The sequence below is a fragment of the Panthera tigris genome, chromosome D2, assembly GCF_018350195.1.
Source record: "Panthera tigris isolate Pti1 chromosome D2, P.tigris_Pti1_mat1.1, whole genome shotgun sequence".
NCBI lineage: Eukaryota > Metazoa > Chordata > Mammalia > Carnivora > Felidae > Panthera > Panthera tigris.
In genome coordinates this window covers 12,223,685-12,238,334 of record NC_056670.1, presented here as the reverse complement: position 1 = coordinate 12,238,334, position 14,650 = coordinate 12,223,685, and the positions used below count along the sequence as shown (strand labels likewise).

Below are 14,650 nucleotides of genomic sequence, written 5' to 3'. Positions count from 1 at the left end.
GGTAACCAGACACCATCCCCAGATTATAAAATCGCCAGCTAATGGAAAGAAGAAATGTCCTGCCTTTTCTCCCACCATTCAAGGCAGAGCCAACTTGATGAGCTCACTGAGGACACTGAAGTCCTTTCACAGGACACTTCCAACCCTGTAGGTGCTTGATGGGGTTGCACAGTGGCCGGAGAAGACACAATGGGAATAGGACAAAGCGAGTGGTGGGTTTCAGCTTCACGGGAACGGATCCCACAGCTATTTGTATTCCTATCTCTCCGCTGTAAACCCAGGTCATAGCACAGTGCCTGGAGCAGAGCAGCGTAAGCTCTCCAACACTGATAACTGTTGCTATTTATACCACTAAAATTCCCTCCACAAAGGGCTAAATGTCACAGCTGTCCCCAGGTCTCCACACTGTGCTGCAGCCAGGCCCACTGGACTTCATGCAATGAAGAATAATACTAGTAGATTAAAGATGGCGAGACCACCATCTTAACAGGACCAAAACCACAGGTGCCATATTGTATTGCCAGACTTGTGGTCTTACCAATGACTGGGTGTTCACTTCTCTTATTAAGAGGCTAGCTCCCCAGATCTCCCTCTTCAACTCTTTGAACCTATGTCTGGACTCCGACACTAGCACCCCATTTACAATCACATTGAATCTCTTAACATCACAGAAGAAATCTCATCAGATACAAAAAAAAATGTTACTTATCCTCCTTGTTTAAAATTTAATGCATTCTCTCCCTCCCCCTCTCTCTCTGCCCCCACTCTCTCTCTCATACACACACGCTCACAAAGTCAAAAACAATAACAAGGGATTTCCCAATATAACTAAGTCACTGTGAGCTTAAGCGCAACAAAGTCACTATGCCTGTTACTGCTCCATAGCTCACTGCCCCCTACTCTGCCCCCAAGCACGATCTGTGACTGAAACAGAACCCCCGGTGGCAACTTCCACCCTCCCTCTGCAAAGGCTGTCATCAGCACATTCTTGTCCCTGCCTCCACTCCTACTGGCTGGATTTGCCCTAGTGCTCTGCCCTCTCTTAGAGGCTTTCCATTCTCCCCAAGGGGAAGAGGACCATGACATCTCACCAGTGGTTGTGCCTCATATACTGTGGTGGTCAGCCCCAGTAAGAGATTGGGAACCAAAGGACCTGCATCTGGTTACGGAAAAAAAACGAACTCTGGGGTTTGGGACACATGACACCATCAGGTAGAATTTAGACGGTTAAGGAATTACCTGAGGTTTCACATCTGGGTCGCAGCGACCCAAGAGGACACCAAGAACAGTGCTAGCTCCCAGAACAGTGCTCTTTAAGTCACTTACAGCACCATACCTCTCAGGCTTTGGGAGTGGCACTTTTCCCAACCCCAGAGTCCTGATTCAAATGCGGCACTTTAGGCTCTGAGAGATGCTCACTTCCGAATCACCACTGGCTGGAAGTAATGGCTGGCAGAGGATTCCCAAAGACCTTCCCTTCGGGGTTACCCTTGCATCAAACTCCAAAGGGTGGAAGATGTGGGACTTTCCCATTGGCCTCTAGCACCAACACCCAAATGGACTTCGGAAGTGCTTTTTTACACCCGCTTACCTTACAACATCCCACTGTGATTACTCTAGAATTCATTCCATGGGTTGTTGTTTTGTTTTTTTTTCCTGCACTGATTATTACAGACTGAATTGTGTCCCCCAGGTCATATGTAGCATTCCTAATCCCCTAGATGTCTGCTTTTGGAGATAGGGCCTATATGGATGTGATAATGGTTAAATGAGGACCTAAGGATCCTGAACTGCTAGCACTGGTGTCCTCACAAGAAGGGGGAGAGACACCGTGGCTCTCTCTGCCCACCTTGCCTGTGAGTGCCCACAGAGAAGAGGCCACCTGAGCACGTGATGAAAAGATAGCTATCTACCTACCAGCCAAGCAGAGAAGGCTCGCCAGAACCCAGCCTTGCTGGCACGTTGATCTTGGACTTCTAACCTCCAGAACTGAGGGAGGGGGGGGAGGATCTTAAGCAGGCTCCACACTCTGCGTGGAGCCCCACATGGGGCTCAATCCCACGACCCTGGGATCAGGACCCAAGCCTAAATTGGCTACACCGACTGAGCCACTCATGTCCCTCTTTTTTTTTTTTTTTTGAGAGAGAATTTGCAAAAGAAAAGTGATCAAGACTTTAACATTGGTATAATTAAAATAATCATAGGGATAAGCAAGAACTTCTCATCATGAAATGAGAGCAAGCGGTTAGGAAAAGAATTAACCGAGATCTCGGGAATCCAAACAGCTACTGAAATAAGAAGAGATGGACTGAACAGCAGAACAGGCACTGCTCAAAACCAAACCAGAGAGATGGGATATCAAGCTAAGGAATTCTTCCAGAAGGCAACACAAAGCATAAAAAGACAAAAGCTATGGTTGGCAGGTAAAGAATTACGAAAATCAGATCTAACAGTTCCAGCAGACGTCCCATTGGTTTGGTTGCCATCTTCCCTTCTTTTCAGCCGAAAGTAAAGGACTTTAGCGGTTGGGCTTTCTCGCAGTTATTGTTAGCTTCGGGCTCCTAGTCTCAAATGCTGGTTTGGGCTCCGATTTTCCCCCGGGATTCCCCTACCAGCACCTGTAACTTCCTCAGGCTCCCCAGGCAACCCAGGACTAGCAGCAGCTTCAATGCCACCCAGTCGCCAGCACTGCGCCTCCCCAACCAACACTTAGGCACACGCAGCCCATCCAGCGCCGGTTCGAGACGACGCTCCCGGACTTGAGTGACTCCAGGTGCCAATCGAGCGATGAGAAAGCTCCCGAGCTTCTGGACGCCCGGTGGGGAGGCCGAGATGCTGAGCGCCGTGACTGTACCTGCCCCGCAGCCTCGACCCACCGCGCAGACCCCGCCCCTTCGCCCCGGCCACGCCCCCTCCGAGCGCGGGGCCTTGTGGGAGTTGTGGTCTCGCGCGACCGCGAGGGGGCCTCCCGCCGGAAGGCGGGGCAGGGGGCGGGCAGAACCCGGGAACTACAGCTGCGGAGGCCGCTCCGCCTCCCTGGGACTTCGGGCTCCACGGCGGCAAATGAGGTAGGACCACGAGGGCCTCCAAAACAAGAGGAGGTGCGCGCGGGGAGTCCTTCTCTCGGCCGGCAGCCCTCTCCCCGGGTCCCTCCTTGCGCACTGCCGTCAGCGACCCCACAGGCTCGAAATTGAGCCCCTCTCCTGCCCCGCCCCGGCGCATCCCCCGGGGCCCCAGATTTGGCCCCGACCTTCCAAAGTGGGGCTCTTCTCCTCCCAGTGTTGTTTTGTGGCCTCTTACCTCCAGGCGCTTACCAGCTGCACCCCGACGGGGCTGAGAACTTTCTCCAGGTGGTGCTGTGACAACTAGGGCTCATCATCTTTGTTTTCTCGCTCAGAGATCATTGTTCTTTGCTGGATTAATGGTTAATTGAAACCCATTGTTTCATCTATGTTGTCTGTTTAGGGGCTTGTTTAGGCTGGACAATGAATCAAGTCCATATCACTGTATCCTTGCTAGAAACAGAAACTAAGGGTGTTTTCTTCCTTTGTTTTTTTTTTTAAATATATATATATATATATATACTGTCTGAAACATTTTATGAAATCAACAAATCAGGATTCCAGAAAAACAGAGTGCACCAGAATTCATTCCTGCTGACGAAATGATCCATTTAACTCTTCACTATATCCTTGAGATTGAGGCTGATAATATCTAAGTTTGTGCCTGACACGGAAGTCTACACAGACAGGGTGGCAATATTATTCAAACCCCAAACTAGGACGTTTGGACTATGATTTTTAAGCTTACAGTGAATAATTCATAGGAAGAGGCCTGCTCAGACACTACTGTGGATACACATTTAATAAACTGACTCTGGTAGAAAATAGAGAAAACAGGGGCGCCTGGGTGGCTCAGTCGGGTAAGTGTCCGACTTCGGCTCAGGTCACGACCTCACGGTTAGTGAGTTTGAGTCCCCAGTCAGGTGAGCCCCTCTTCTCTCTCTCCCTCTCTCTCTGCCCCTAGCTCACTTGCCCCCTCTATCTCTTTCAAAATAAGAAAGAAAGAAAGAAAGAAAGAAAGAAAGAAAGAAAGAAAGAAAGAAAGAAAGAAAAAAATAAAATAGAGAAAACATAGTTTTGAACGAAAGAAAAAAGAAAGAAAATAGAGAAAACATAAAAATTGACAGTTCACATCACGATGTTATTTTCTTTTTAGAATCCTGTCCTTCGAATTGATAATCTTTCACTACAGATTCAGGTTACTTTGGTATCACTAAAGCACATATTCTACAAAAACAAGAAGAAGAAAAAGTTTATCATGTAAAACCAGATTATATTACAATTAAAGAAATAATGCTGAAGAGTAGATGTGCTCTTCAGAAGGAACAAGATGAAACATACATGTGTCTAGTCCTTAATCTCCAATCCCAATACCTATTGTAAAGCATTCATAATCCAAGTAATACTAATTTCTGTGATTCTAAAATTTCATCCTAAAAAGATGTCATCATGTAACCCATCATACTTAACACTTTCAACGGTACTAACAGGTTGCTGGCTGGGATTTAGGGTCCTCTTCAGTTGGGCCCCTCCTCTTCTTTCTAACCTTTTCTCCCTTAATAATCTTTAAGAAAATGTTCTCTCATTATTGTTTGCTTTCTCACTGTATGACTCTCTACACCGTCTCCTTGTCTGCTCCCACCTCTGCTCACCCCAACTCCCATCCAGTCATTCAAAGGCCAACGAGAGTTTCGGCTCTTGTTGGTTTTGTGAACTTTACAACTCGGAAGGATCTCTTTCTCTCGTATTTCTGTCTCTACTGAACGTGATAGCACTTACTCTCTGTATCAGTCATTTGACGATCTATTATCCAGCTCTAGACACTTCTATCTCACTATATATGTCTTATCAAGAATAAGTAAATTTTTTGAGGTAAGGGATATACCTTTTTAGGGAAATGATACTTCAGTTTTGAAATTATCATTCACATTATAGACAAAAAGATTTGCTAATTAATTAGTTGGGGCATAAAAGGTTCTAATTTAAATTACTGTATTTTTAGAGAAGGCCAACATTTTCTAACCACTGACCCCATAGTGTATGGCCTTCCATCATTAATGAAGGTTTTGATAACAAGAAACATCACTAGTAACTTTTGATTATGGGAAATAAGCTGAATTACACTTGGGAGACCACAACGAGTGCCCTGGGTAGTCCAAAGGGGCCTGAGGGCTCATGGGGAAAAGCAACACCCCAAAGAGGAGCTGGAAGCTATGGGAACAATGGAGAAGGCCTGGAATGCGTTTTGCAGAAAGCTGTCTCCTGCTGGGTGTGAGCTGATGACTCTTCGAGCTGCTCAAGTGATGCCAAAAATCATTGTCGTGGTCCTCCATCCCTGGGAAGATTCACTGCCTTCGATGGGGAGCAACAAGGTTGTTCTGGAGGTGAAATGCCCAGTGACTGATCCTCAATGCTATGTCAAGTTTCAAAGAAAGAAGTGGTTACTGTAAGACGCCGGGTTTCACCTCTGTCCCAGCTGCTTTAGTTGTGGTTCCTACCCAAGTTTTGGATCTTCCTCCTTCACCAACTTCTTCCCTCCAACCTAATTCTCAAGAGTTCAAGGTTGTTCAGCTCCCTTGCAACACCCTGGTGCCAGCCTCAGGCAGGGGTCCCTCAGACAAAGGCAGAGCGCCTCTCAGCACCTGCTGCTCTCCTCTCCCAGTGGTTTTTCCATGAGGGGTCTTATCTCTTTTCTAGATCTTCTAGCAGGATGTGCGCACTTCCCATCTGCCCCTGTTGCCAGACCAACCCTTATCTGCAGGGTCAGACCCATCTGGCTTTTTGTCTGTTCTCCTCTCCGTGGATAGTTTGTCATAAACATTGTGGCCTGCTTCTGCCAGGACTTTACCCCTGAGCTATCAAAACCCATTCCTTGTGCCAGGGAAGCCTGTGAAACATTTCTGATGAGTGAACCAGGAACCCAAAATAGATTACATTGACCCTGAATGTTCTGTCCCAAATGAAAAATATTTAATTTTCTGAGGAGCCCAAAGATCTCTGAGAAGTGAAATTTCAGACTCTGCCTCCTAGTGGCATACATGAACATTCACCCCGATTCTGTGTTTGTCAATTTCCCTACTCTTCCGGTTAGTAGTTCTCTACCCCAGAAAGCCCACTCTCCACCCTTTCCTCTCCGAAAGGCCATTGCTCGCAGAATCTGTACATGGCACATGGCCCCTGATGGCACTGGCTGCCCTCTGCACCTTGCGTGTAACTGCTATGGAATGTCAGGAAGGGAAGGATACCTGGCAGGTCTCTTGTTCTAAGAGTTAAGGTAGTTTGGGGCACATACTAAACAATAATCGGTGTCTTGGTTTTTCCAGATGTTCACCCTTTCTAAATTATTCTATGACTATAATTTGTTGGTTCCAGGATTTGTCTCCCCACCCCCCAATTTTAATACCCCTTAAGGCCACATGCATCTTGTACTTCACAATGTCATAGTTCAACTGACAGTGTTTCCCTTTCCTAGCAGTACGTAAAACATAGCGCATCTTACCATTGATAAGAGCTAAGATTCAATTAAATACTCTATTACGGTTATGATTCTGCACTCCCACAGTGTAGTATCTCAATTCGTCAATGTAGCATACAAACCATCTCACCCCTAAGTTCATGCTCTGGGCTTAGCGGCAGTCACCAACCTCCCCCTCCAGCCCATCCCCCCTCCCACCAGATGCTGTGACCCGTTGTCCAGAACTTGCGGTCGTTTCGCAGATGCACTGTGCTGCCTCCTGGCACATTCGTACTCCTTCTTTCGGGTGGCATTCACGCATCACCTCCCCTGAAAATCTGTTTCTAACTTAGTGGCTCCCACCCAGCTCCATCCCTTGGCAGCCTTTTAACTCCCTCTGTTAAAGAGCTTGTCACACTGCACTGTGGACATGCCGGTCTTCCCCTGAGAAGAGGAAGGAGCAGTGAGGGCCCTGAGCATTTTCAGCTCCAGTCGGAGCCCCATGCCTGGCTCTCAGGAAATGCTGGGTGCTGGTGACAAAGGGTGGTTATGCTCTGGCTTCAGTGGGCCCTTTGCCCACCACGGGTGGTTCATTCAGTTGACTTAGCACAGGGTCTGGGTCAATAAACAGTCGGTGTTATTACTGCTGTTGTTCTAGGGTTTTTTCCCTCAAAATTTCCCAGGTCTTTCCCCCAAATTTCCACACCCAGAGTGGAGCCTGATGCAGTGCTCGATCCCACAAACCACGAGATTATGACCTGAGCTGAAATCAAGAGTTGGACCCTCAACTGACTGAGCCACCCAGGTGCCCTACATTACTTTAATTCAGGCCTCAACCACTTCTTGATCAGATCAGGTGAAAACATTTTCCTTGCTGCACCCTCTATATATTCTATTCCTAGTAATTTATAATTTACATGATCTTACTGTATCAAATAGTTCCATCTTCTAAAAATCTAATTTTGATCTTGTCATTCGCCCTTCTTAGAACCATGTTATACCTTTAGTAGCAAACTTGAAATCTTGGCCATTGGTTTTTATTTTGATTTAGGTTTGGGGTTTTTTGGGGGGGGGGGGCAGGGGCATGGTAACTTTAAAAATCCCTCCAGCCCTTGGCTCTGTCTACCTGACTGCTTTCATCTGCTTCTGCAATAAAATTGTTCTGCTAGCAAAAACTATCATTGTCAGTGGCTCCCCCTACTGAACATTCCATTAGTAGAATTTTGTTTTCTTTTTGCTATGTTAAATTTGTAACAGCAAGGAGACGTTTCAGTAGAGAGGTTTCACAGATAACTTTCTCTAACTGTGGGAATTTTACAAGATTTTTTCAAGACACTGATAATTATTATAACTTTACGTAACTCATTGTTACTGTACTCTTAACTGGCCAAACATTTGTTGGCACACAAGAAAGAGTAACATGGTTCTACAGACATTCCAGTACAGGGTCCCTTGGTCTAGAGGCCTAGATTCTAGCTCATCACTGTACAAGGCATGAGGCCTGTTAGTGATTTTATTTCCTCCTCTGCAAAATGGGCCCCCAGGTCCTTACCACCCAAATAAATAATGTGGTAATTCTCTGAGTGAGTTACACTTTTTGTTTAAATAGTCAACTGTCTTTTAAAAGGACGTCAATCATTTTTTTAAATCCCATATATTAACTCCCATCCTGAAAATTTGTCATTTTGATCCTCTCTGCTGAATAAAATATTCTAAAACTTCAGGGGTGTCTCGGTGGCTCAGTCCATTAAGCATCCGACTTCGGCTCAGGTCATGATCTCATAGTTTGTGAGTTCAAGCCCCGTGTCCATCTCTGTACTGAAAGCTCAGAGCCTGGAATGTGCTTTGGCTTCTGTGTCTCCCTCTGTCTCTCTCCCCTTCCCCCACTTATGCTCACGCTCTCTCTCTCTCAAAAATAAATACACATTAAAAATATATATATTCTAAAACTTCAATTGTTTGCAGGTGTTTGCAGTGTAAACATTCTATATGTATTTTTAAAAAAATCAATTTACCAGCTTCATTTACTATGGCAATACCAAGAGGCCTTAGTGAAAATCTCAGAAATGTCAAAGAGTACCATTTTCTATTCATCAAATGGTTACTGAGTCTCCACTAAGTGCCAGGGTGTCAGAGAGTGAGAGCTGACAGGGATGTAGCATTTTCCCATCTTCTGCTACCATATTCATTTCTTCATTACTCAGAGGGGTCTTCTTTGTATTATCTGATCTTTTAAAAATCATAAATTTAAATTTAATTTCAGCTTTCATTCCCCTTCATTCCCCACAACGCTTATAAACCTAGAAATACTGGATAGACAGCAATTTTGTTCCATTTCTTAAGAGCTCATAGATGGCAATTTTAAATGTTATATGTTTGAGTTTTCATTACTATTTGTTTATGTTACTTCTGCTTTGAACAGATAAACAATTGTTAATGACAGTGTGAACTTCTTACAAGTGTACAACCAAAAATCCCCAAGTACACATTACTCAAGCTTTTTGTCCTCATTTAAATATTATTTCTCTCTTGATATGCATTCTTGTTTTGTATGGTCTTACATAATAAAGATCTTTTTTAAAAAATAGACTTTAATTTTTGGAGTTTGGGGTTCACAGTAATTGAGCAGAAGGTAGGGATTTTCCATTTATTCCCATTCTCCACATTTACACAGCCTTCTCCACTACCAACATCCTGCACCACAGTGATACATCTGTCACATTCACTGACCCTACACTGATACATCATTGTCACCCAAGGTCCACAGCTTACATTAGAGTTCACTCTTGGTATTGTAAATTGTATGTGTTTTGACAAATGTGTAGTGATATGTATCTACTATTACAGTATCATACAGAATAGTGTCGCTGCCCTAAAAATCCTCTGTGCTCTGCCTATCCATCCTTCTGTTCCCTAACCACTACAAACCACTGCTCTTTTTACTGTCTCCACAGTTCTGCCCTTTCCAGAAGGTCATATGGTTGGAGTCATACAGCATCTTCTTCAGATTGACTTCTTTGACTTATTAATATGAATTTTAAGTTTCTTCCATGTCTCTTCATTGCTTGGTAGCCATTTATTTTTATTGCTGAATAATATCCCACTGTCTAGATGGACCACAGTTCATTTATCCATTTTCTCACCAAAGGACATCTTGGTTGCTTCCAACTTACAGCAATTATGAGTAAAGCAATTATAAACATCTGTGTACAGATTTTTGCATGCATATAGTTTTCAACTCTTGAATAAGTACCAAGGAACACAACTGCTGGATCATATGGTAAGAGTATGTTCAGTTTTATAAGAAACTGCCTAACTGTCTTCCAAAGTGGCTGTACCATTTTGTGTTCTCGCCAGCAACAGATGGGAGTTTCTCTTGTTCCACATCATCAACAGCATTTTATGTTGTCAGTGTTTTGGATTTTTGTCATTCTAATAGATGTATTATTGTTATGGGTGTAATTGTAATTTACAGTTCCCTCATGACACACAATATGGAGCATCAGAGCATCTTTTCATATGCTTATTTCCATCTCTATCTTTTTCAATGAGGTATCTGTTCAAGTCCTTTGCCAGCTTTTAAATCAGGTTGTTCATTTTCTTATGGTTGAGTTTTAATAGCTCTTTGTATATTTTGAATAATAGTCCTCTATAAGATATGTCTTTTGCAATTATTCTTCTCCCAGTAAGTGGCTTGTGTTCTTTCTCTTGACAGTGTCTTTTGCAGAGCAGAAGTTCTTAGTTTTAGTGAAGTCCAGCTTATCAATTATTTCTTTCATGGATCATGCCTTTGGTGTTGTATCTAAAAAGCCATTGCCATACCCCAGGTCCTTTTGGTTTTCTCCAGTGTTGCCACCTGTCTTAGAATTGTGCATTTACATTTAGGTATATAATCCATTTTGAGTTAATTTTGAAGGGTGTAAGATCTCTGTCTAGATTCTTTTTTTTTCTTTTTTTCTATTTTCTCTTTTTCTTTTTTTTTTTTTTTCTTTTCTTTTTGGTATATGCATGTCCAGTTGTTCCAGCACCATTTGTTGAAAAGAATATTTTTGCTCCTTTGTCAAAGATCAGTTGACTATATGACTATATTCATGTGGGTCTATTGATGGGCTCTTTATTCTGTTTAATTGATGTGCTTGTCTCTTCTTTTGCCAATCCTACTGTCTTGATTACTGTAGTTTTATAGTAAGTCTTGAAGTTGATTTTTGTCAATCTGACTTTGCTGTTCTCCTTCAATATTGTGTTGGCTATACTGAGTCTTTGACCTCTCCATCTAAAATATAGAATCAATATGGTGGTATCCACAAAATAACTTTCTGGAACTTTTATTGGGATTCTGTTGCATCTATAGATCAAATTGAGAATAGCTGACATCTTGACAATATTGAGTCTTCCTATCCATGAACATGGAATATCTCTCCACTTACCTAGTTATTCTCTGATTATTTTCATTTGGGTTTTATAATTTACCTCCCATAGATGTTATACATATTTTGTTACATTTATAACTAAGTATTTCATTTTTGGAGGTGCTAATGCAAAAGGTATTGTGTTTGTAATTTCTAATTCCAATTATTCATTGCTTGTATACAGAAAAGTGATTGACTTTTGTGTTTTAACCTTGTATCCTACAACCTTGCAATGATCGCTTATTGGTTCCAGGAGTTTTTTGACAATTTTTTTTCCTAAATAAATTATCATGTCATCTGCAAACAGACAGTTTTATTTCTTCCTTCCCAATCAGTATATTTTAATTTCCTTTTCTTGCCTTATTGCATTAGCTAAAACTTCCAATATGATGTTGACAAGGAGTGTTGAGAAGGGACATCCTTATCTTGTGCTGATCTTAGCAGCAAAACTTACAGTTTCTCACCATTAAGTATTGTTTTTTATACGTGTTCTTTATCAAGAATTCTGCTGTACTTGAATAAAATAGTTGATAGATGTAGATTATGGCCACTTGATTAATGGTGCTGTTGAATTCAACTATGTCCTTACTGGTTTTCTACTGGATCTGCCCATCTCTGACAGAGGATGTGGAATTCTCCAACTGTAATAATGAATTCATCTACTTCTCCTTATACTCTAGCTGTTTTTTTGCCTCATGCATTGTTAGACACATACACATTAAGAGTTGTTAAGTCTTCCTGGAAAATTGATCCCTTTATTATTATGTAATTCTCTCTGATAAATTTCTTTGCTCTGGAGTCTACTCTGTCAGAAATTAATACAGCTACTTCTGCATTCTTTTTATTAGTGTTAACATGGTATATTATCTCTCCATTCCATTACTTTTAATCTATGTATTTTCTTTATGTTTAAAATAAGTTTCCGGTTAGAAACTTATTTTATATATATTTATATATTTTTATTTATATCTTTATTTATATTTTATTTTATATATGTTTATGTATATGTTAGACAACATATAGTTGAATCTTGTTTTTTGATCCACTCTGACAGTCTCTTTTAGTTGGTGTATTTAGACCATTAACTTTAAAGTGATTATTTGATATCGTTGTACTTTTAAAAAAAATTTTTAAATGTTTATTTTTGAGAGGTGGGGGAGGGGCAGAGAGAGAGGGAGACAAATAATCTGAAGCAGGCTCCAGGTTCTGAGCTGTCAGCACAGAGCCCAACACAGGGCTTGAACCCACGAACTGTGAGATCATGACCTGAGCTGAAGTTGGATGTTTAACCCACTGAGCCACCCAGGTGCCCTGATATTTTTGTGCTAATATCTCCTGTATTTGTCACTATTTTCCATTTGTTGCCTTTCTTCTTTGTTCCTGTTTTTATCTTCCTCTGCCTTTTGTAGTTTTAATTGAACATTTTATGTGATTACATTTTCTCTTTCTTCTTAGCATAGCAATTATATTACTTTTTCTGAAAACTTTTTTTAGTGGCTGTCCTAGAGTTTGCAATATTATAACTAATACAAGCCACTTACTTTCAAATAGTGCAGATAAGTATCTTATAATAATAAAGTAATCCTAATTCCTTCCACACATCCTTGTATCATTGCTGTCACTCATTTCACTTATACAACAAGCATACATAAACCCGTATGTGTACATAAGCATATATAATTGAATACATTGTTGCTCTTGTTATTTTGAACAACTTGTTATTAGTTAGATCAATTAAAAATAAGAAAAATAAGTTTTTATTTTACCTTCACATATTGCTTGCCTGATGTTCTTCCTTTTTTTATGTGGATCTGAGTTTTTGATCTATATTATTTTTTCTCTAAAGAACTTCTTTTAATATTTCTTGTAAGGCAGGTCTACTGGTAATAAATTTCCTTAATTTTTGTTTACTTGAGAAAATCTTTACTTCTCTTTCAATTTTGAAGAATAAGTGTGCAGGGTGCAGAATTCTAGGTTACATATTGCACTCCACTGTCTTCTTTATTTCGCTGTTTTTTTGTTTTTTTTAAGTAGGCTCCATGCCCAACATGAGGCTCGAATTCATGACCCTGAGATCAAGAGTCACATGCTCTACTGGTTGAGCCAGCCAGGCGTCCTCCACTATCTTCTTGCTTGCATAGTTTCTGAGCAAAAGTTGGATGCAATTCTTAATTTTATTCCTCTACAGATAAGGTATTTTTATTCTCTGACTTATTTTTTCTTTGTCATTGCTTTTCTGAAGTTTGAATATAATATGCTTAGGTATACTTTTTGTTTGTTTGTTTTGGTATTTGTTTTTGGCATTTATCCTGCTTGGTGTTCTCTGAGATTCCTGGATCTGTGGGGTGGTATCTGACATTAATGTAGGAATTTTCTCAGTTATGATCACTTCATATATTTCTTTTGTTCCTTTTTCTCTTTCTTCTCCTTCTGATATTCCATTACATGTGTGTTAAAACTTTTTCAGCTATTTTTTGGTTCCTGAATATTTTGTTTTAGGGTTTCTTTCTTTCTTTCTTTCTTTCTTTTTCTGTCTTCTTTCCCTTTTCCATTTTGGAATTTTCTACTGACTTATCTTGAAACTCTGAGTTTTTCTCCTCAGCCAAATTCCATCTGCTAATGAGCCAATCAAAAGCATTCTTCATTTCTGTTAGTGGTTTGGTGTTTCGTGTTTTGTTTTGGTTTTTTTAAATTTCTAGCATTTAAAAAGTTTTTTTCAGAGAATTTACATCTCCTTGATTAAATTGTCAACGTGTTCTTGCGTGCCGTCTACTTGATCCATTAGAGCCCACAACATATTCATCATAGTTTTCAGTTTTCTGGTTGATCATTCCCAAATCCTTGCCCTATCTGAGGTGAGGCTGGTTCTCCTACTTGTTCTCTTTCTTCAGACTGTGTTGTTTGCCTTGTTAGTATGCTATGTCATTTTTTTCTTGATAGCCAGACATGAAGGACTAGGTAAACGGGACTGCAGTCCATAGGCCTTCAGTACATGCCCTTCAGTAATGTGGTGGTGAGTGTGGGGGAGAGGAAGCACTCTGCAGTCCTGTTATTTGCTGTCGGTCTTGCAGTAACTCTGTGCCTCTGGACTGCCAACTTCACAAATGCTTCTCAGTCCGCTCTCCCCCCTAGAAACAAAATTGCTAGAGAGGGTTGGAGTTGGGTATCTCCTTTCCCCACGTGGAGGGTTAGAGCCAGCTGAAATTGGACATTTCCTTCCTCCGAGTTGGCTAGGCTGTGATAAAACCCCCATAGTTTAGGCTCTGGAGGGCTTGTTCAGAATAGATTTCTATGAGTATTTCAAAATGATTCCTTTTCTCCTCTTGGTGCTGATATTCACGGTGAGAACCTGGTCAGACTCCTGGAGGTAAACTTCGTAAACGTGTGTGGTTGCCCCTGGAGTTTTTATTTCTCAGAAGTCCACGCTGAGCCTTCAGTAATTCATCGATTACAGTTCTCGTTTTCCTGTCTTGGTACTAGTTCCGCTGAAGGTCTCTGCTGTTGGTTTCTGTTCTGGTGGATTGTAATCCTCTGTACTTGATTCCCCCGGATACGAAAGCAGTGGACCCCACTGTGACCCCACTTCTCTGATGGATCCAAGGAGGGCTGTTGACTTTGCAGTTGGTTGAGCTTTTTACTTGTTGTCAGGGAGGAGTGATGACTTTCAGGCTACATGCTGGCCATTATAAAGTTTTCAGTATTTGAAAGCAAAATAATGATTTTAT

The 14,650-nt window shown here is 41.6% G+C and overlaps 1 protein-coding gene across 2 annotated transcripts in view; it reads left to right on the top strand.

Moving 5' to 3' along the window:
- Nucleotides 1-2,978: 2,978 nt before the first annotated feature.
- EDARADD (EDAR associated death domain) overlaps nucleotides 2,979-14,650 on the top strand; it is a 116,247-nt gene continuing 104,575 nt past the window's right edge. For both annotated transcript variants that reach the window (XM_042960483.1, XM_042960484.1), the window contains exon 1: nucleotides 2,979-3,068. The gene's annotated coding sequence lies outside the window, so the exon portion shown is untranslated. The remainder of the gene's footprint in view (nucleotides 3,069-14,650) is intronic.